Source organism: Myotis yumanensis, unplaced genomic scaffold (assembly GCF_028538775.1).
Source record: "Myotis yumanensis isolate MYYU_CA2020_CCGP unplaced genomic scaffold, mMyoYum1.0.hap1 SCAF_16, whole genome shotgun sequence".
NCBI classification, from domain to species: Eukaryota; Metazoa; Chordata; class Mammalia; order Chiroptera; family Vespertilionidae; genus Myotis; species Myotis yumanensis.
In genome coordinates this window covers 22,143,775-22,166,155 of record NW_027223767.1, presented here as the reverse complement: position 1 = coordinate 22,166,155, position 22,381 = coordinate 22,143,775, and the positions used below count along the sequence as shown (strand labels likewise).

The 22,381-nt window shown below is 40.6% G+C and overlaps 1 protein-coding gene across 1 annotated transcript in view; it reads right to left on the bottom strand.

The window, feature by feature from the left end:
- The window catches only part of NF1 (neurofibromin 1), a 330,198-nt gene that overhangs the window by 301,739 nt on the left and 6,078 nt on the right, over positions 1-22,381 (bottom strand). The window contains exon 2 of the mRNA XM_070395208.1: positions 19,736-19,843. The gene's annotated coding sequence lies outside the window, so the exon portion shown is untranslated. The remainder of the gene's footprint in view (positions 1-19,735; positions 19,844-22,381) is intronic.

Genomic DNA, 22,381 nt, shown 5'->3' with positions numbered 1-22,381 from the left:
CCAGTGGGATGGAATTAGATTTTAACATTCAAAGCCACCATCTTATCCAAAAGTACTCATAAATTCTTACTTTTTTTTCCCTTTTCTAATCTACAGAAAAGATTTTTAAGTTTAAATCAGATATTCATAAGGTTTTTGGGTTTGGAACATGTCTGGAGAAGAGGCTCACTCAAAAATAAATAAACAAACAACTATCGTAATCTAACTGCACACAGAGAGACAGGGTAGCATTGCCTCTGTTTTTGTTAAGATAATCTTTGGATTTCTTTACTCCTGTTAGGAAAAAAAAATCAGCTTAGAGAAATTTGAACACATCCCAAAAACAATACCCAGCTGAAAATTCCTTTTACTATAGTTTTCTCAGGAAGCAGAGCAAGCCTTTCCATTTCCCTGCATGTCCTTTAAAGGTCAAAAGAACAGGGAATGTTTTTAAGAGTATCTTGTTTGCTTTTGTTCTCACCGGCCCTCAGATTCCCTGGGAACGCCAGACTCTAATAAGCAAAATAATCTAAGGAGTGGAAGAAACAGCAGACACCTTTTAGTTAGGATGCACTGCAGGCAGAACATTGACCTTGGGTCAGCTCTGCACCTAGTTGCTGTTTTGAAATTGGCAAAGTTCCATCTGCTTGGTAACCAAAATCGGGGAGCTGGGCGGGGGGGAGACAAAGGGGGGAAGAACTGCTCCTAGTGAACTCAAATTAAGTGGCATTAATAGAAAGATATAGATAAGATGAGATTCTATTTGGTAAGTGAAGTACCACAAATCAGGCCAAGTCCATGACGGAGTGGCCCATGTGACTGCACTATGAACCAAGTCCCAAGAGGAGTGTCAGAATTCCACACTGCACCAGACCTCAGAGTGCGTTTGGGGTTCATCTAAAGAAGCCTTCTTAGTGTTTCCCTGGAAGGTCCTTGCCACGACTGTCACTTAATTTTTACATGCCTCAGTTCCATGATTGGTCCCACCTGTTCTGACATTATTGCCTACAGCACACTTGTTCTGACTTCCTTATGTGAGTTTGCTAAGCTAAAGCTGGAATCGTGAGCTGTGGTCATTTCTGCTCCCTGGTATTGCTCAATTGAAGAATTGAGGGTACAAGACGTGTGTGTCAGACAACAAAAGGCCAAGCTACCTCTCTCTAGCTGCTAGAGTCTAGCAGAAAGGCCATCAAAAAAGAAGTGTGTCACCCTGGGATTAGTGGCATAACTGGCCTACCTGGGTCCAATATAAAGTCCCTAGAGGTCTTTGTCCTTTCCCCAACCTGTTGCATAAACAAGAATACTTCATTTTGCCATACTTTAGAACACTGTTAATAATTAAATCGCATCATCTTTGGTAATATACTGATCTGCTTATATAAAACTATAGTTTACATGTATTTTTAAATATTGTCATCTCAAAGATATATTTGTCAAGGTAGGAGGATGGAGCACATTTTATTTAGCAGTTTGGTCACCTGATTTATGACTTTTAAATGTTTAGGCATACAGTCTGTGGGCCTCCACATGGGCTTTGGTCCCAGGGCCAGCAAATGTTAGGAGTGGTCCTAGTCACTAGGTGGGAGCTTCCTGGGTGTGTGGTCCAGTCTTCTACACGGACAGCTTTTTTCTTGGGGAGGAGATATTCTGGAATTCTAAGAAGTAAAACCTTCCCTGTTGCCTTGCACATAAAGGACAGTTTATTTCATGTCTCGTGCCATCAGGTTCTAGCTTTTACATAATTTGTATGTACAGCTTGATGCTTTCCTGTTGTGCCAGGGCTAGGGCCTTAAAAACAACAAACCACCTAAGAACTAAACCAACTTAGAACTAAAGAACTGGAAACAGACTGAGTCCAAGTGAGATCTTTGGGACAGAAGCATTGGCACCACCTGGAAGCTTGTTAGAAACACAAAAATCGCAGCCAGACTGAATAAGACTATGCATTTTAACAAAAGTGTGAGAAGCACTTCTATAACTCTGGACTGAAGCAATTAAAGGAATAAAGGTGAGAACTAGAGGGAGAATGGTGACTCGGGGCCAGTTAAATGCCTGGGGAGAAACACCCATGGGAGTCCTGGGTCCTGGGTTTTATTACTAGCAAGGAGACTTGGGAAACAGCATAGGAACAGAACAGTTATGACTGGGCCACTGAGTCCTGGAATGGAAAGGATGTACTGAAAGGTATTTTAGGGTGTCTGTCTATCTATCCCCTCTCCCGGGGCACTCCTGTCCCTAGATCCAGCTGCCCCTGAGTAATCATGTCAAATACTGTGTGATCTGAGCCCCCTGGCCACACCTATATAATCAGAGACAGACCTCAGGCTCAGAGGCAGCTAATTCCTGACCTGGACAGTCACCTATGACTTGTGACCTGGCTGGAAAATAGAAGCTGTGTCACTGAGTTCCTCCTTGGGGGCATTTAGGATGGTTGGGGTGGGAGGGTGGAGGTTGGGATTCTGGAAAGTTATAAAGAGTTAAGGTTGAATGGCTCTAATGGGTCAAGTGCATGCCTAAGCTATGAGGGAATGGAGACAATGAGTAAGCAGAGGAAGCCAGCCAGAAAGAGAGTGAGAAAGGAATGGATTAGATACACATACAAGGGGATGGGGATGGGAAAGAGAAAACAACAAAAGAGGACCTCAGTTTCCATTCTTCTTTGAGCCATGTTTAGTTTTTTTCTGGGGATGAGCCTTTGATTCTAGCAGCCAATAGACCCTTGACTAGAAGAGTTGGCAAATTAATGCCTAATAATCTAATCCTAGATAATCTAAGAATACTGATTTATAATCCTTCTAATAGTATTGGCTCAGACACTGGGAAGGGTGGGAAGAGTAAAATTTGGTGGGAAGAGAGAATATATCTCTGAGGGCGTCTCAGTGTTTGGGCACTCGGTGTTTGAGATTATAATAGCATGTTTTATTTCTTATTCTTTGGTTTGTCTCTCTGTTTTTCCAAATTGGAGAAAAATGTTCAATATCCAACAGAAAGCTCAGATTAGGAGTACCACTGCTTAAGTACTTACTTCGAGTTTAGATTAACCAAATCAACTTTGCTAATAGGGCCTTAATATTTTAACTTGGGAAGCTTAATTAGGGGGATTTAAAATAATACAGCTAAAGCAGACTAGCCTTGAACCTAAGCTGTGTCCATCAGGGCTATGGAGACATGTATTATGGCCATGAGGGGTTGGTGCAAAGGAGTCGGATCTTGAGACTCCATTTATATGAATTGTTGTCAAAGGAGCATGAACATCTGCCCACACAAGAGGACAGGGTCTTGGGAGAACAGTGTGGATCTGAGGGCTAGCAAGAGAGGGGCTTCCGAAGATGCCGAAAGAACGTTGTCCCTAAAAAGTCTGAAACATCAGGGCACAAGCCACGATGTTTTGAGGCCCAGGTGACATAAAAATGTGACAAAAATGGAGGAGGGGTTCCCCTACTTCAGCAGCGGGCTTCTGGGCACTGAGGGCATCAGCATCACTCGGCATCCCAAGCCTTCTGGGCTGTCTACATTTTGTTTTAAGCTGGCTTACTAGCTTGTGTGCCATGTGACCTTGGTTTGTTCGTAGTCTATACATTTAAACTCTGTCCAACACCTGTTTTTAATTTTTTTCAGTTCCTGATGTTATGCATAGCCCAAATCTTTACGCGTCTGTTGGTCTCCAATACTACTTAACTACTGTGATCCCTTATCTGGTCTCCCTGCTTACGTTGTTGCCCTCCTACACTCTACTTTCAGCATAATAGCTGGTGGGCACTTTCAAAAATGGAAACATCCTCTTTATAGTCCAATGTCTTTCCACCATCTGTAGCACAAACAAAACCCCGCCCCCTGGTCTACAAGCCCCTGGGGTTCTGGCCCTTGCTGATCTCTCTGACATCTCCTGTTTCAGCTCTCCTTCCTGGTTTCACTTCAGTCACCTGCTCCTTCAGTCACTTCAATCACCCCAAGCTCCTTCCCACCTCTGAGCCTTTGTGGAATCTGGTCCGGCTGCCTGGGCTCCTTCTTATGTCAACTCAAATGCTACCTCTTTTGCTAAGCCTTTCCTGATCTCTTTGTTTAAAGTGGCCTGCTCTGTGCTGAAGCCAGAATCCCATGACTGTGTTTTATTTTTTCATCCAGTATGTTGTTATCTGGAATTTCCATGTTTCTGTTTCTTGTTTGTTTGGCTATTGCCTATCTCCTCCTTTCAATATAACGAAAGCTTCACTGTGGCAGAAACCTCATCTGCCTCGTTCACTGCTGTATTGCCAGGGCCTAGAACAGGGGTCCTCAAACTTTTTAAACAGGGGGCCAGTTCACTGTCCCTCAGACCGCTGGAGGGCCGGACTATAGTTTAAAAAAAAAACAACTATGAACAAATTCCTATGCACACTGCACATATCTTATTTTGAAGTAAAAAAACAATACAGGAACAAATACAATATTTGTATTTGCATGTGGCTCGCGGGCCGTAGTTTGAGGACCCCTGGCCTAGAACATCTTCAGGGGCACAGTAGATGCTCAGTAAACATGCATTGAAAGCATGAGTAAGTGAAGTGCTGCTTATGTCTGATCTCCCATTGGCCACTTAGATGGCATGCCTGCTTGTGTTCCTCTGGCTGTGGAGACTGCCCTCTTCACTTGCACCTGTTTCTGGCAATTCTGATAAACTACTCAGATCAAGCCCCATCCTTGGATTTTTCTCTAGCACTGGAAGAGGAAAGCTAGTGGGTGGTTGACTTGGAGCATTTAGACCTTCCCATTCCACATCCATTTGACGCTGCAGATAAATCCTTTCTATGAGCACTCTGCTCTGCCTTGTTGCTCTCTGCGTGCTGACCCTATTCCCCAAGACCGCGGTAGGCAAACTGCGGCTCGAGAGCCACATGAGGCTCTTTGGCCCCTTGAGTGTGGCTTTTCCTAAGCCTTAGAAGTACCCTGATTAAGTTAATAATAATGTACCTACCTATATAGTTTAAGTTTAAAAAATTTGGCTCTCAAAAGAAATTTCAGTCGTTGTACTGTTGATATTTGGCTCTGTTGACTAATGAGTTTGCTGACCACTGAACGGACCAAGAGAATGGACCTGCCTACTGGTAACACCTGGGACTCACATCCAGAGAGATGTTGATTCTTTCTCCCAAGTTCCCTTTTGAAGACTCCTGGGGAATGATTCGCCTGGCTTGTGTCACGTGTCCACCCAGCACCAACCAGCCGTGGCAGGGGGCCTGAGTCCCATAGCACAGGCACACCCACTGGAGTCTCAGGGCTGTTTCTGGAGAAGGGAGTCTTACTGTGAGCTGGGAATCTACACAGATCTGTTTCTTGTCCAGCAGCCTCCAGCCTTGGCTGTTGGGACTCAGAGTGGATATATGACTCAAACTGAGCCAATAAGAATCCCTCTCACAAAATTTTGAACAGTAAATGAGTGTAAAGCAAATCAATTCTGTTGAAGCCTAATTTATATACAGTAAAGCCCACCTATCTTAAGTTCAATGAATTTTGACAAATATATGCACCCATGAAATTACCACCATAATAAAGACAGAGAATATTTTAATTATCCTCAAAGGTCTCCTTTGCAGTGAACTCCTTCACTCTATACCCAGGCAACCATGCATCTATTTCCTGCCACTATAGATGAATTGGGCCTTTCCTAGAGTTTTGTATAAATGGAATCATACAGCATGTATGCCTGTGTCTGGCTTATTTTTTTAAAATATGTTTTTTAAATTGATTTTAGAGAGAGGGAGAAACATCAATGTGAGAAAGAAATATGGATTGGCTGCCTCCCACACGAACCCAGACAGGGGTTCAAACCCAAAACCTGGATATGTGCCCTGACTGGGAATCGAACCAACAACCTTTCTGTGCATGGGATGACACTCAACCAACTGCACCACACCGGCCAGGACTCCTGCGCCTGGCTTCTGTCATTTGGCCCAATTCTGTGAAATTTATGCAAGTTGTTGCATCTACCACTAATTTGTAGAACACTCAGTTTTGGTCACAAACTAACAGCCGATCAATACAGAAGAATGAAGCCAAAATGCCAAGGGAAATAGAGATGGAAGACCACAAGGTCCAGGAGGGATAGAGTGAATCTCAGAGCCTGGTTCTAAAACAAAAGCTTTAAAAAACAACCACCGCTCTCCAGGCAGTACCATCCCATTTATCAAAACAAAGGGAGAAAAACAAGCCCATATATGAGTATATTTGACTAGGCAAAGGCTGGAAAGATACACACCAACAGGTTAATTGTGGTTATCTCTGGGTAGTGAGATTATGGATGTTTAAAAATATTGTTTTTTGCTTATCTGAATTTTTAATTTTCTGTCATCCACAAGTGTTGTTTTTACTTGAAGGAAAAAAAGTGTTTTTATTTTCAAATGTGCAGCTTTTAAAATCAAGGTGGAAAACTTCTCGAATACTTAACATTTTTAAATGATGGGAAATGTTCCTAGTTACATTTCAAGCCTCTCATGTGGCAGTTACAGTTCTGCTGCTGTTGTTAAAAAATGCAAAACTTGTGAAATGGGATCACTTCTGACTAATGATTCACTAAGTCCAGTTATGTTGAAGGCCCTTTTAAGTCCTCAATTTCTAACTGTTCTATTTGTGGGCTAAAACTTAACTCAATTGTCCTCCTCATCCTTGAGGCTGCAATCAAGTGGAAAAAATTGTGCTTCCCGTCATTCTCAAAATGTGGGTCTGCAGAATCACTTGGCGTGGTTGTAAAAACGCAGATTCCTGAGCTGCACCCCAGATGTACTGGCCCAGAGTCTCTGGGGGTGGAGTTCAGAATCTGACCTTTAAACAACCCAGCTAGGTGATTCTGGTACACATTAATCTTTGAGAGTCGGTGTGTTTGTTTCTGCCCAAAAAAGACTTAGCTCCTTCCCTGAATAGGCCTCTTAGGACCCCCACCTCTAATCAGCTGATCTCCACCTTAGCTCCACCTCTGCTCCCAGAGCAGTCATACTCTTAGGCAGAAGAGAACATAACTGCTATTTAACCAGTACCAATCCTGTTTTGTTTCGAATAACTGTGTCCTTTGCTTCTGCACATTTAGTTTTGTCTCTCTCGGGACTCTGGGCACCGCTCTTGAACCTTGGACCTTCATGGTGACCTTGCTGTCTGGAGACTCCTTAATGTCTATTCTGTTATGTCCTACTCAGGGTGCTCTTGTTTTGCATTGCTTGTCTCCTGGCCAACTCTGCTAATGTGATGACTGCCCTCCAGACTGAACCTTCTCTATCTGTGTTTATAATCCCCTGCCCCCACCGTGGCACCCCTACTCATGGTCTGTATTCTCTACTGGTGACTGGGTTTATTTCTAGATGCAAGTCCCATTCTGCTGACTGGGTCCCAGAAGGTAATGGAAATGAGACGGGCTATAATGAATTAAGTTTCACCTGGACTTATTCCTCCAAGTGGAGGAATTATCCCTTCAACAGTGAAGTTTAAACCCATTGAGTCTTACTGAGTCTCAGTGAAATTGTTTCTAGTTAGTCTTACAAAAGGATTTTCTGGGTGCTGCTTTATCTACACTTACTTTGCCCTCATTTATTTTTAAAGTTTTGACTATTACATTCATTGAATTTATCCTCCAGAATAGAAATAACCAGTATAAAACCAATTATTTATTACTACAATGTCTATATCACATTTAACATCCAAACAGTATTTGTGTGTGTGTTTTTTTTAAGACAACGCAATCACAGCCCACTATTTCAGAATCAATAGCTTCTTTGACATCATAGCAACACTTAAATATGGTTAAAACTCAAATGCAGAAATTTAGTTAGTTGGAAAGTTTAATAAATTTCCAACTTTCTCAAATAGAATTACCAAGAGCAAAATTTAGGTTTTTTTGCCTACAGAAATATAGGGCACTAGAATTACCAATACTAGAGAGCTAAGCAAACACCCAGAAGAGATCCTGCTGGACTAGAAAGATTATGATAATCTAGTTAAGATGATGGGGGAACTGTCCTATAAAATGCAGCTGAGCTGGGCAACATCCTGCAGGACAGATTTAAAAAGCATTTCTTTCAGCCTTATCTGACTTTAACTCTTGAGGCTATACCTTAAGAAGTCACTAGGGCAGCGGTTCTCAACCTGTGGGTCGCGACCCCTTTGGGGGTCAAACCGACCCTTTCACAGGGGTCGCCTAAGACCATCGAAAAACACATATATAATTACATATTGTTTTTGTGATTAATCACTATGCTTTAATTATGTTCAATTTGTAACAATGAAAAAACATCCTGCATATCAGATATTTACATTACGATTCATAACAGTAGCAAAATTACAGTTATGAAGTAGCAACGAAAATAATTTTATGGTTGGGGGTCACCACAACATGAGGAACTGTATTAAAGGGTCGCGGCATTAGGAAGGTTGAGAACCACTGCACCAGGGCCACAAATAAGTAAAAGGATAATTATTTCCTCATTCAGAAATAATCACAGAGGGATCATCTGATATTTCTACTCCCACGGGTCTAACAGACAACTTGGTAAAGTAATAGCCTCTTGTTGTTTAAAATACTTTTGGTTGAGGAAGTTGGACGGTTAAATTTGCAGGGAGAGGTATATGACTCCGGTTAATAGCTTCATCCTTTTTTATTTCTTTAATTACATCCTTTAGTAACTTTTTAAGGCAGTAGGTGGGGGTGAGGGATGAGCTCAGGGTTACTTTTTGCCTCAATGTGGAATGCTGTTGAAAGACCATCCACACCCTATTAAGGCCATGCCAGGACAGCAGAGAACATGCGAGAAAGCTCTTATTAAGCTTCCTTCCTAGCTCATAATAGTGTGGCAACAGAGGCAATCCTTAGCCAGCAGTTTCTTGGCTTAGGGACTCAGTTGCTTGGAAAATTATGCAATAATGGAGTGTGGAAGGGGCTTCCTGTTACAACTACTAAAACCAAATAATTTACTTAAAATTGACATCCAGATCCTATGTGCTCTATCCATTGAAACTTTTTTTTTTTAATCCACACCTGAGAATTTATTTTTTTTTTATTGATTTGAGAGAGAAAAACATTGAACAGTTTACTTTCCAGGGATTGAACCCACAACCTTCTGGTGTACAGGATGATGCTCTAACCAACTGAGCCACCTGGCCAGGGCATAGCCACAAAACTTTTGTTCATCACAACAAGGGAACACTAGTGAGTAAGAACAATGGTGGTGCTGCCTTGGTTGCCAAGCCTCCATCAACAAAGCCCCTAAAGACAGCACCACATTTTAAAAGGCACCAGTGAAAATATTTAAACAAAGGCACCCAGCATGCTCTCCTTTAGGAGCACAGCTTTCATTTGAAGAGAAAAGTCAGCTTAGTAAATCTACAGCTTCTGAGCAAAGAAAAATATCGCTTACATCATGGTGAAACATAGCAGGCATAAAGCACTCCTTATGCAAAAACAACTGAGTACCACAAATTAAAAAGAATTTGCTGATTCATTGTATCCTGGATAAGACTTTTAAAAAGAGTTGGTTTGAGTGAGCACAATAAAACAATTGGAGAAACATAATGGAGAAAGTGTTTGTTACTCTTTTGTCTTTTATTTTTTTCTCCAAGTAGGGATAAATGGAAATTATGGCCATGGAAGAATTTGCTGAGTGCTTGCCTGTTCTTCCTCTGCACGCCCCTGACTAAATGAGACTATCATTTTAGCTTTTCTTGCCTTAAGAAAGCAGGGCAGGCCAGCTAGCCTAGGAGACAACTCTGGGTGCTAATCCCAAAGGTGATCTTGGCATCTTCCTATTGGGACCCTTCCTGCAAGTGTTCTGACCTTTGAGAGCGTGGATGTCATGGAGAGACATGCTAAAATTCTGTAGAATATTTTAAAGATTATATATCAACATTTGTAGATATTCAGAAATTTTATTGGTAATATGCTTTCTAATTCACAGTGAAATTATACCTATATTTGCTATTTCATAATAAAACTAATTTGCCTATTAAATTTGATCCTTTTTATTCATGTGCACTCTTATATGCATTGCAAATTTTTAAAGAATCATTAAAACATTTCTAATTCTCAACAACTTTTAACATAAAATTAAGGGCAAATTCAATTTCTTCAAAGGAAAGCTCACTAAATCTTTGAGTCTAGCGGAAGTCTTTGCAGTTAAGACTGATCATACTCCAAGGTGTACACTATATGGATAAATGAAGACATTGGTTCTTATGAAAGATCGTGCTGAATCTAGAAAACCTGTACAGTAAAGAAATGGTGGAGGGAATCCCCACCACCCATCCCCAACCAAACAGATGAATATGCTATAACCGTGGTCGGCAAACTGCGGCTCTCGAGCCACATGCGGCTCTTTGGCCCCTTGAGTCTGGCTCTTCCTAAGCCTTAGGAGTACCCTAATTAAGTTAATAACAATGTACCTACCTATATAGTTTAAGTTTAAAAAATTTGGCTCTCAAAAGAAATTTCAATCATTGTACTGTTGATATTTGGCTCTGTTGACTAATGAGTTTACCGACCACTGCTCTATAGTATTCATTGTAAAAGTAGAAACACTCAAAGATGTGGGGAATGCAGAAACAGGAGTTCTCACAGAATGAATGAGGCAATACCCACAAAATGGAAGATGAACTCACTGGGAACCTGAGCCATGCACTGGAGCCCTGCCTGAACCGCACTCTTCCCCCCAAAGACCCAGAAGGCAAGAAAAATGGGGCATATCTTAGAATCCAGAAAAAGAGGTCTGTGAAAGGAGTTTGATAGTTCCTGTTTTTTCAACAGCAGGAACATTTAAAACTATTTTTAAAACTTCCTGTAATCTAAACATCTTATCTCTATCTTTGTGACATAATTATTGTAATTTTTATTATTCAACTAGAGGCCCGATGCACAAAATTCATGCAAGGGACTCATGCAAGAGTTTTCCTTTAGTGGAGATTTTTATGACTATCACATGGAGAAGACTGGGGAGAAACAGATGCAATGCTTTAAAAAACATTTAGGTCTATTGCTTATATGCCATCTCACACAGTAGAAAGAATAATACATTTCATTTATGAATAGCTTAGACAGGGGTGGGGAACGTCTGGCCCATGGGCTGTATAAGGCCTGAGAAATCATTTGGTCTGGCCCTGCCAAGGCATTAGGGGTGAGTTAATTAAATGTTTGACCAAATATAGCAGGCTAATTTTCAAGTTGATAATTTTATATGGCCTGCAAATTATACTATAAATATCCAAATGGCCCTCGGCAGAAAAAAGGATCCACACCCCTGGATTAGGAGAAAAGAGAGACCTAAACTTAACTTATAATAAAAACTTAGGTGTAGTACCTCTTTTTATATAACCTTCCCTGAAAAAAAGCAAGTTATGCTAAGTGGAAACAGTCTGTTCATCTACAAACATTAAGTTATTTGGCTTGATCAAGCACTTTCTTTTAATAGTCAACAGTTAATGTGTCCAGGTTCACTTACTGTCTACTGAACAGCATGCATTGTTTTTGCTGGTTAAACAATATAAGCAGCAATTTTTAGATTCCACTGCGATGATGAGAGAGAAGCTTAAGCCTGCCTACTTTTAAAAAAAGGTCACTTAAATGCCAAGAGGTAAGAAAATAAATGCAGACTGCTACAGAGATGATTCATTTGGAAACCTTTCGCTTGTTTTCTTTTAAATAAGATGCTGATTAGAAATAAAAGGGCTCTGAATTAGAAGCCTAGCCCTGCTACATTTTACTGCTTTGTGCTCTAGGTAATATAATTTCAGAAACCTTGATTTATTCAACAGTTACCTTAATCTGAATAAAGAAAAAGGAGCTGGGAAAATATCCCTGATAATGGATTTCTAGGTAGTTTCCAGAGATTAAATACCACTATTGTTCTTTTATTCTCTTATAAGCAAATTTTCCCACATGGTTCCAGGAATGAATGTTAGATGACTTTCCCATTGTTCTCTCTCTCTCTCACTCTCTCACTCACTCTCTCTCTCTCTCTCTCTCTCTCTCTAAGTTTATTTGAGCCAAACTGACAAGATCTCAAATGCTTCCCTTTTCCATTGTTCTCCTGGTAAGGAGGCATGATGGACACTTGGTTCCTGAACTATTTATCCTATATAATAAAAGGCTAATATGCAAATCGACCGAACGGCGGAACGACCACTTGCTATGACATACACTGATCACCAGGGGGGCAGATGCTCAACCCAGGAGCTGCCCCCAGGTGGTCAGTGCACTCCCACAGGGGGAGCGCCGCTCAGCCAGAAGCTGGGCTCGTGGCTGGTGAGCACAGCGGCAGTGGCAGGAGCCTCTCCCGCCTCTGTGGCAGTGCTAAGGAGCGGGCCTAAGCTGTCAGTCGGACATCCCCTGAGGACTCCAGGACTGTGAGAGAGCGCAGGCCGGGCTGAGGGACCCCCCCCCCCCGCCCCCGCCGCCACACCCGAGTGCATGAGTTTTGTGCACCAGGCCTCTAGTTTATTATAATAATAATAATAGATATATATATATATGGGTGCCAAACTGAAAAGTGGTGGACTTTGGTGGCTTTGTAATTTATCAAGTTGGTTAGGCTGAACTACATTTCCCAGAATTCCCTCCCTTTATGTTTCTGGCTAGAGTGGACCACAATCTTCCACAGATTGGGGCTTGGAAGTGAACCATTTTGGAGCTCACATTATTACTTATCCCATTGGCATGGGACAGCGACTAGACATACAACTACTCCACTTTCCCCTGAATTCTTCTCCAGTTTTTCCAACTCCTGGGCTACATATGATAAAAGGGGACAGCTTCTCCTGCAGGATTTCTACACCATCACATCAGATGCAGTTAGAACTGACATTATTTCAGTCTGTCCATGTGGGTTCTAACTCATGCTTGGAGGTTTCAACTCACACTTGCTTTTCCCCACTTTACATCTATCCTCCCTTCCAGGCTGCCTTCCCTGAAGTCTTCAAGCTCCAGGATTAGGTGTAAAGACAACAGTTCCCACAATTGTGTAAGATTAGGTACGATACATATATAACACACACACACACATACACACAGTTCCTAGTGGGTTCTGCTTCTGTGATTGAATCCTGACTGATTCTATTATATTGATTTTATAGTTGGGTGAATGTATTACCTTTTGGGGGTTTGCACTTATAAAAACTTTATCATTCATAATGGTATATTGTATGTTGGTTATGTTAATTTTGTACTTCGAAGACAAAATTAAACTCAATATCTGAATTTTGAGGAACAATAAACTTGATCGGAATAGCTTGTACACATCTTTTTAAAAAATATATTTTTATTGATTTCAGAGAGGGAGAGGAAAGAGAGATAGAAACATCAATGGTGAGAGAGAATCATTGATCAGCTGCCTCCTGCATGCCCCCTACTGGTGATCAAGCCACAACCTGCGCATGTGCCCTTGACCGGAATTGAACCTGGGACCCTTCAGTCTGCAGGCTGACGCTCTATCCAATGAGCCAAACCAGTCAGTGCTTGTACTCATCTTTTTTTTTTTCCTTTTAATATGTTTTCATTGATTTCAAAGGAAGGGAGAGGGAAAGAGGGATAGAAACATCAATGATGAGAGAGAATCATTGATCGGCTGCCTCCTGCATGCCTCCTACCAGGATTGAGCCCCGAACCCAGGCATGTGCCCTGACCAGGAATCGAACCTTGACCTTCTGGTTCATGGGTCAACACTGAGCCACACTGGCCAGGTATTGTGCACATCTTTAAGCTTTTCACAATTGCCTGACATAAAATTGCTGTGTGACAAAGTAAAAAGAGATAATATACACACCCTTCTTAGAAATGAGGAGGTAAATGTCAAGAGAGATAAAAAAAAAAAAAACAACAGTTGAATCGTTGCCTATGAGTGGCAGGAAGTAATGATGAAAAGGGAGTTGAGGGCATCAGGAGCCTTTGTTTTGGGTATGTCTGTTTTAAAGCATTAACTCCCTAAACTAACTGCATGAAATATTTTGATGAAAATAAACATTGGTGTCCAGCCAGTGTGACTCAGTGGTTAGTGTCGACCTATGACACTCAACCAGAAGGTCACGATTCATTCCAGTCAGGGCACATCCCAGGTTGTGGGCTTGATCCCCAGTAGGGGGCATGCAGGAGGCAGCCGATCAATGATTCTCATAGTTGATGTTTCTATCTCTCTTTCCCTCTCCCTTCCTCTCTGAAATCAATAAAAATATATTTTAAAAATAAATAAACATTGGTTATAAGAAAGTTTTAATAAAAAAGTCCATGCCACCTATTTGTTATAGGGCAGGCGAAAAGGAAGGAAATAAGAAAAGTTATCGTTTGAGTTAGACAATAGAATTTAGTTCTGGAGAGATTTCAATACAAGTTGAAAGGAAGGTCAAGTTTGGGGAGGAATATGAAACAGTAAGATTTCAAGGGATAAGAGAATGAGCTCTTCCTTATTTAAGAGTCATTTGCTTTGTTGGGGGCACATGGTGCAATATGCAGATCTTGTAACATAGAAACTTGAAACCTATATGATCATATTAACCAATGTCACCCTAATAAATTTAATTTTAAAAAAGGAAAAAAGAAAAAACAAAGTCATTTGCTACAAAAAGAAAATCTTGGCAACATATGCTCAGGCTTCTCTTTTCTCCCCACCTCTCTGCTTTCTTTCATCTGTACGTAGTGTACTAAATGAATCCAAACCTAAGAAGTTATTGAAACAAGATAACAAGAGCTAAGTTTCATAAACTTGAAGTCTTGAGTTCTGGGACTGGCATAGTAATGCCCTAAACAATAATTTTCACGTAAGAAAAAACTTTGATTCCTCATATGGCTTGATCATATTTCAGCCTCATTTATTTCCTTTTCATGACTCAAACATTTGGATTTCAATTCCTTGCCAATTCTTCTATATCCCCAATTTGACCTTCCTCTCAGCATAAATATTTTCCACCCAAGTTCATATACAGAAACATGTTTGAGAATATCAAGGCTAATTTAAGTCAAGAGAATGGTGAGAAAAGTTAGGTTAGTTAATCCTTTAGCAATGCCCCTCCTACCTTCACCCAAAGTAGATGGATGGGAAGTTTTTAAACAGAAAAAAAAAAGATAAAGTTGGGAGGGAAACAACAAGAAAGAGGTAAGGATAAGTTCAAGGAAAATGGTTCTACTTTGGCAGAAGAAAACCAAATTTTGTATTTAGCAGCTTTGCTAGTCCTATTTCAAAGCAAAAGAACAGGTATTATCTTACTAATTTACTGACACCCATTTTAGCATGCCTGCTTCTCCATAACTTGCAGCTCATTCCTCATATCAGTTGGTAATTCCACTACATAAATTTCTAATGAATCCAGTGATGCCTGGAAGCTAAATTCTTCATACATAGTTTTTCTTTCTAGAGCTATAGAGCATTTCATAGATACTTTCTCTTTTATTCACCAAGCATTTCTATGACTGCAACGGAAGGCTGTGTACCCTTCAGTGGTCGGCAAACCGCGGCTCGCGAGCCACATGCGGCTCTTTGGCCCCTTGAGTGTGGCTCTTCGACAAAATACCACATGCGGGCGCGCACGTACACTGCGATTGAAACTTCATGGCCCATGCGCAGAAGTCGGTATTTTGTGGAAGAGCCACACTCGAGGGGCCAAAGAGCCGCATGTGGCTCACGAGCCGCAGTTTGCCGAGCCGCAGTTTGCTGACCACTGCTCTAGGTCAGTGGTCGGCAAACTCATTAGTCAACAGAGCCAAATATCAACAGTACAACAATTGAAATTTCTTTTGAGAGCCAAATTTTTTAAACTTAAACTATATAGGTAGGTACATTGTTATTAACTTAATTAGGGTACTCCTAAGGCTTAGGAAGAGCCAGACTCAAGGGGCCGCATGTGGCTCGAGAGCCGCAGTTTGCCGACCACGGCCCTAGGTCATGTGAATTGTCAGGAAGAGAAAACCAAATTCCAGACTTCAAGTACTGGACTTTTTCCACTGAACTCTGCTACCTCTCCTCTCTAGACCCAATGACGTACTTTCCAGGCTGTGGTTCTTTCTTTCTTTTCTTTTTTTTTTTTTTAATATATTTTATTGATTTTTTACAGAGAAGAAGGAAGAGGGACAGAGAGTTAGAAACATCAATGAGAGAGATCGATCAGCTGCCTCCTGCACGCCCCCTACTGGGGATGTGCCCGCAACCAAGGTACATGCCCTTGACCGGAATCGAACCTGGGACCCTTGAGTCCGCAGGCCGACGCTCTATCCACTGAGCCAAACCGGTTCGGCATGTGGTTCTTTCTGATCGATGATTGTTCTTCCTGATTTTTAATTCCCCAAAGAATCTCTCTTGGAGAGTTTCCTCTAGGTTGGTTTCATTCCATTCATCAACCCCTCTGGGTACAGCTCCTCAACATGTTACAAATTCAGTTAACATTTTTCTTCCTGACTTCTCATCAAGGAGTTGCTACCCTGGCTTTATGATCATATTTGTAGGTTCTTTTAGAATCCTGGGATGGAACATGTCTGGGCCTGAGGACAAGCTCATTTATGGGACTACATACTCTTTCAATGCCTTCTTACCTACCTTCTGATTGAATTGCCTTCTAGAGGTATTTGTTTAAAATCACTTTTTGGTTTGAGATCATTTTTTCCAAGAGCAAGTCAAGAGGTTGGCAAACAATGAAAGGTTTTGACTGTTGTTTTTGTAGCTGACTCAAGGATACCACTTTGTCTTGCCGTATGACTCTGAAATAATCTCTTTGTGCTTTCAAATGATCTATATATATAAAAGGCGAATATGCAAATTGTCCCCTCGGGAGTTCGACCATTTGCTATGACGTGTGTTGACCACCAGGGGGTGGCATGGAACAGAGGAAAGCCCCAGCTGGCAGCCAGAAGGCCCTAATCGATCAGCCCTGATTGCCAGCCAGGCCTAGGGACCCTACTCATGCATGAATTTCGTGCACCGGCCCTCTAGTATATCAATAAAATTGGAATCTCTCCAATGGCAGAATAATCACTGGTTTAAAATATTACAAAGACACTGATAGGAGAGCAGATCCCAGCTTTTTGGAATTTTTTGGTATATGTGTGGACTAGGCTGTGTTGAGGGTGAAATGAATGGTAGATAGATTATCCAAAATCAATGATTGCATAAGACAAACCATTGCAAAATAAGAGGATACGTCACTTGCTGGCTCCTCATGTGATATGCGTCCATTAATGTTTTGCTACACTTCAATAAATAAAATGAAAAACAGAACCTTCATTTCCACACTCAGGGGTATTTCCCGGATATTCTACAAAATGTATGCATTAAAATATATGATACAGTGGGCCTTGAAGATAGCAGTGCCATGGCTTTAGCAACATGAGAACTGTGGGGTACAGCATCCACAGAGGTTGCATGAGAGGATGATGATGTTCTCCTGGAGGAGCTGTTGTCCAAAGGGAGCAAAAGCAGCAATGAGGCTCTATTTTCTAGGGCACTATCATCTGTTCAAGGGATGTGAAAAAGCTTTATAATATATGCAAGAGCTGCTGCCAGCAGAGCGGCCAGGCTAAGGAGCTGAAGAAAGGAGAAAACTGTCTCTCTTCTTCCTCCTTCATCATCTCCTGTCCCCTCACTCCTCACCATCCCTATATCTACCCCCCCCCCCCCCCGCCCCACATACATACTTTGCTCCTCATCCCTAAGTTCTTCTGAATCCTAGTCATTAAGATCCCTTCACTCTCCCCATGTTTCAGCCCTTTCAGTCTCTCTTTTAATGACTTCCCTTCAAGCAGTTTGCCCTCAGAATCCCCTCCCGTACCTACCAAAAACCTTCCTAATAAGATTTAGGGGATAGCCAAGTCAAATGATTTATAAATTGTCTCTCCGTATGGATTATTTCTATATATTTAAAAAATTAGTCTAATTTATTTGATTCTTAACAGCATTAATTTTGGAATTTCAATTTTTAAAACCAATTTCTGAAATTTTGCCACTGCTCTAATAACATAACAGTAGGATGCAATATAAAATAAGGACCCAATGGCATTTATGCAGGTTCTTGTACAAGGAACAGAGATGGAATGAGAGGCCTACTACATTAATCCCTGGGGCCCTGTTTGAGGTGATAAGAAAACTTAGGAAACCTATGACTGGGCAAAAGGGGCAGAGATACTGGATCAGAATCCTTTGATCTTTAGCTCAGTATTAGATTTCAGTTTGGTGGGAAAATTACCCTAACACCCAGGTCTCCAGATCGATAACTTCATGTTGTCAATAAAACACATGAGCTTGAAAAATCAGGAAGAGGAGTTTGAATCCTGGCTCTGCCTCTTACTATAAGTGGTGTGAATTTGCAAAAGTTATTTAGCCTCTTTAAAACTGTTTCTGGCCCTGGCTGGTTTGGCTCAGTGGTTAGAGCGTTGGCCTGTGGACTGAAGGGTCCCGGGTTCAATTCCGGTCAAAGGCACATGCCCAGGTTTCGGGCTTGATCCCCAATGGGGGGCATGCAGGAGGCAGCCAATCAATGATTTTCTCTCATCATTGATGTTTTTCTCTCTCCCTCTCCCCTCCTCTCTGAAATCAATAAAAATATATTAAAAAAACAAACAAATTGTTTCCGTATCTGTAAAGTGGGGCTACAGTTGCTGGGAGGTTAAATGAGCTAACCTGGCAAGAGCAGACAGTTTAATTGAGGTTAGCCGTCTCCCCGCCCTCTTTAGCCCTTTGCTTGACACCTGGAGTCAACATGGATTGCACAACTCCTAGATTCCCAGATCACATCTAGGAAGGGAGGAAAGTGGCCAAATCTTTATCAGGAATTTAAACTCCTGGTTTATTTGCCCCTTGGCTCAGTTATCTTATCACTGCTGGTATAATTCTCGAAACCTCTCTGGAACTCAGTTCATTCCTCAGTGGGATAAGACAATAACAATCGATGCTCTTAAAACACAGGTTAGATAAGAGGCAACTGACATTTGTGAAATACAATGTTACCCAAGGATAAAAAATGTAGAGTCAAGCCCTGGCCAGGTAGCTTAGTTGGTTAGAACATCTTCCAGATACACCAAGGTTTCAGGTTTGGCCTTGGCACATACAAGAATCAACCAATGAATACATACGTGGAACAACCAAATCGATGTCTGTCTCTCTCTCTCTCTCTCTCTCTCTTTCTTCTCTCTCCCTCTTTCTCTCAGCTTTCCTCTCGCTCTCTTGCTCTCAACATCAATAAATAAAAGAAAAGTAAAGTCAAAACACATTTTCAGTAAATGCCATTATAGGGTACAGCAGTGTTTCCCAAAATGTGGGGTGTGAATTGCTAGTAGTACACAAAATGATTTTACGTGGAAATCAGCTGCAGCATAAAATGACATAGAATACATAGAAAGCTATTCCCTTTTCAATAGTCTTTGATTACCTCAAGAATTATCATTTTGGGTCCCTGACAGTTGCTTATTTCTCTCTTTAAAAAGAGAGTAAGCCTCAGGTTCCATGCCTTCAGCAAGAGGAGTAATTAAGTGGAATTTAGAAATATTCCCAAAGTTTTAATTTTTACATTTACCTTCTTATTATACTAAACAATACTGGTTTTCCATTTATGATAATGACAAAAAATCATTATTAAAATAAATTGAAGTTTTAAAATACATTACATATTAGAAAATTTTATATTTTTAAAAATGAGTTAGCAAATAAAAATATTAAGTGAGTTCTAATACAGTGTGGATTCAGACAAATTGAAAAGGATAGTTTGCAAATAACTGAAGCTCAGGAAATACTGGCCTGGGGATGAGGAATAAGGATACCTGCCTCTGGTAGTAACTTACTGTGTGACATTGTTGAAGTTACTGGAACCTCTCTGAGTCAGCATCTTCATCAGGAAACTAACAGGGTTTGCTTAGGTGTTCTCCAGGGACCCTTCTGGTTCTAATATCCTATAATTTGAAGCAGATGATTAGAGCATTTTCTGTTCTTTTGGCTAAGAATCAATGGCTGTCTTCCTACCCTATTTTCTCTCCATAATTCCCACCCCCTTTCAGGCATTTTGATATCTAATCCAGAAGAAATATGGATCTCCTTTTTTATTAACATTCATAAATTTAACTAGCGCATATGTTATTCCAAAAATGCAAAATGAAGGAATTCTTTGTAATGGAGAGAATGCTGGATTTTGAGGGAGATGTCATTCATCCTGGCCCTAGCTTTGCCATTTACTGACAATGTGATCTTAGGTAACCTTAAGTTCCCTTTAGCACTAAAATTCTATGAAATGCAAATGAATCTATAAAAAGGAAATAGATCAGCTGAGAATTTACTTCCTTTCCTTTCTAACTGCATATTTACCATCTTACAGTAATATTTTAATATAGACTCCAAGCTGAAAAGAGATCTTTATTTTAATCCTCATTTTGATACTAACATGGGATTTGGGACATGGTAGGTAATTAACAAATATTTCATGAATAAATAAAGAGTGGCTTCTCATCCTGGCCAGTTGGCTCAATTGGTTGGAGTGTTGTCCCGTACACCAAAAGGTTTAGGGTTCAACTTCTGTTCAGGGCACAAACCTGGGTTTCAGGTTTAATTCCCGGACAGGATGCCTGTGGGAGGCAAACCCTTTAATGGTCTCTCTCAAATCGATATTTCTCTCTTTCTAAAATCAATTTAAAAAATATCCTCAGGTGGGGACTAAGAATAAGAATAATGATACTTTTTTTAAGTAAGTAAAACTAATTTAAAAAACATTTTAAAGTGGCTTCTTGTGAGGCCAAGAAAAATCATATGTCATCAGGTAAGAACTTAATTCAAAGGGAGTTAATTGAGAACCTACTATTTATTTGGCAGCCATATTTGCCAGGCATTATACCTATTTATTTTCCATAAAGAGCAAGATAAAAAAGACATGACCTCTGTCTTCCATTAACGTATGACCCTTTTGGGGGAGATAGCACATATATAAATAACTACATTATGCTAAAAGAACTACAGTACATAGGAAAAGTGCTGAGCTTCTTATGAGCAGAACTGTGCCTCAACCTTATTCTTCCACTAACTACTTGTATGAATATGAGAAAGTCATTTGTACAACCGAACATCAGTTTCATCACCTGTAAAATAAGTTTACACTGTATGATCTCTAAGGTCCCCTTCAGCTATGAGTCTGAAAGTGATTTTATGCCTCTGAGAAATTAGTTTACTTATTCTTGAAAACTTATAACTCTATGTTGGAGGTGATCTTTTCAATACAAGCAAAGTCATCAAAATGTTTTTTATTGGCTTCAATCTTCAATTGCCTCAATCTTTGAACTCTCCTATTAGTAAACTTTCTAATTTGATTTCTCTTTATTTTTGTAAAGACAGTATTAAGAACACTTGCTTTCTAAATTAATTTCAACTGTCCTATTAGGAAGTTAGATGAAAGACACAATTCAACTCCATTCGACAAACGTTTATTGAACATTAATTATGTGCAAAGCCCTAAAAATGATTCCAAGATAAAGAAAGGTCATGGCCCTTAGGAACCTACAACCAAGTAGAGAAAAGAAAACATTTCCATTATATCAAGGGTATTTATTTCATAGAAAGGAAAAAACAAATCCAGAAATCAAAATAATAAGGAAGCTATAAAAGAACTTGAAAAGAAATAATATGGAGTACTGGAAATCAGTCAGAAATTCCACAGCCTAAAAAAAACTATCACCTATAAACTAGCAACTAAAGGCATCAGTAGGAAGATCTAGCATTTAAATCCATCACAAAGGACCAGACAAGCTAGTGGGGGCCAGAAGCTCGAGTGGAGACAGCCTATCAGCTGTCCCCAGGACTCTCTGGGGTCCGTGAAAAAGATTCAAATTCCAGTCAATGTGGTTGCCCTCCAACAGAAGGGAGAAACAACTGATCAAAAGCCATGCAACTGCCGTGGCCGGTTTGGCTCAGTGGATAGAGCGTCGGCCTGCGGACTGAAAGGTCTTGGGTTCGATTCCGATCAAAGGCATGTACCTTGGTTTCGGGCACATACCCAGTGGGAAGTGTGTAGGAGGCGGCTGGTCGATGTTTCTCATCGATGTTTCTAACTCTCTATCTCTCTCCCTTCCTCTCTGTAAAAAATCAATAAAATATATTTAAAAAAAAAAAAAAAAAAAAAGCCAGGCAACAGAAAGCATTTCCCAAACAAGAAACAAAATAACAGAGGGGGAAGGGAGTACCAAGTAAGAGAAATCTTTGTGTTTTGTGTGGTATGTGATGTGTAATTTTCTTTCCCCTCATAACCTCTATAGAATGGTCACAGGCAGAAACATTCAGAAAAATGAAAATGCAAAGCTCTATCAAAGGAAAAGAAAAATGATTGATATGAGGAAAATCTCCATTATAGTGTGGAATATTCCATTTTGTACAGATTTCTCCTGAAGGTCAAGGGCTGAGCTAAAGGACATAGCTAGCATGTGAGTGCCCTGAGTTTAGGGGAGGAAGGG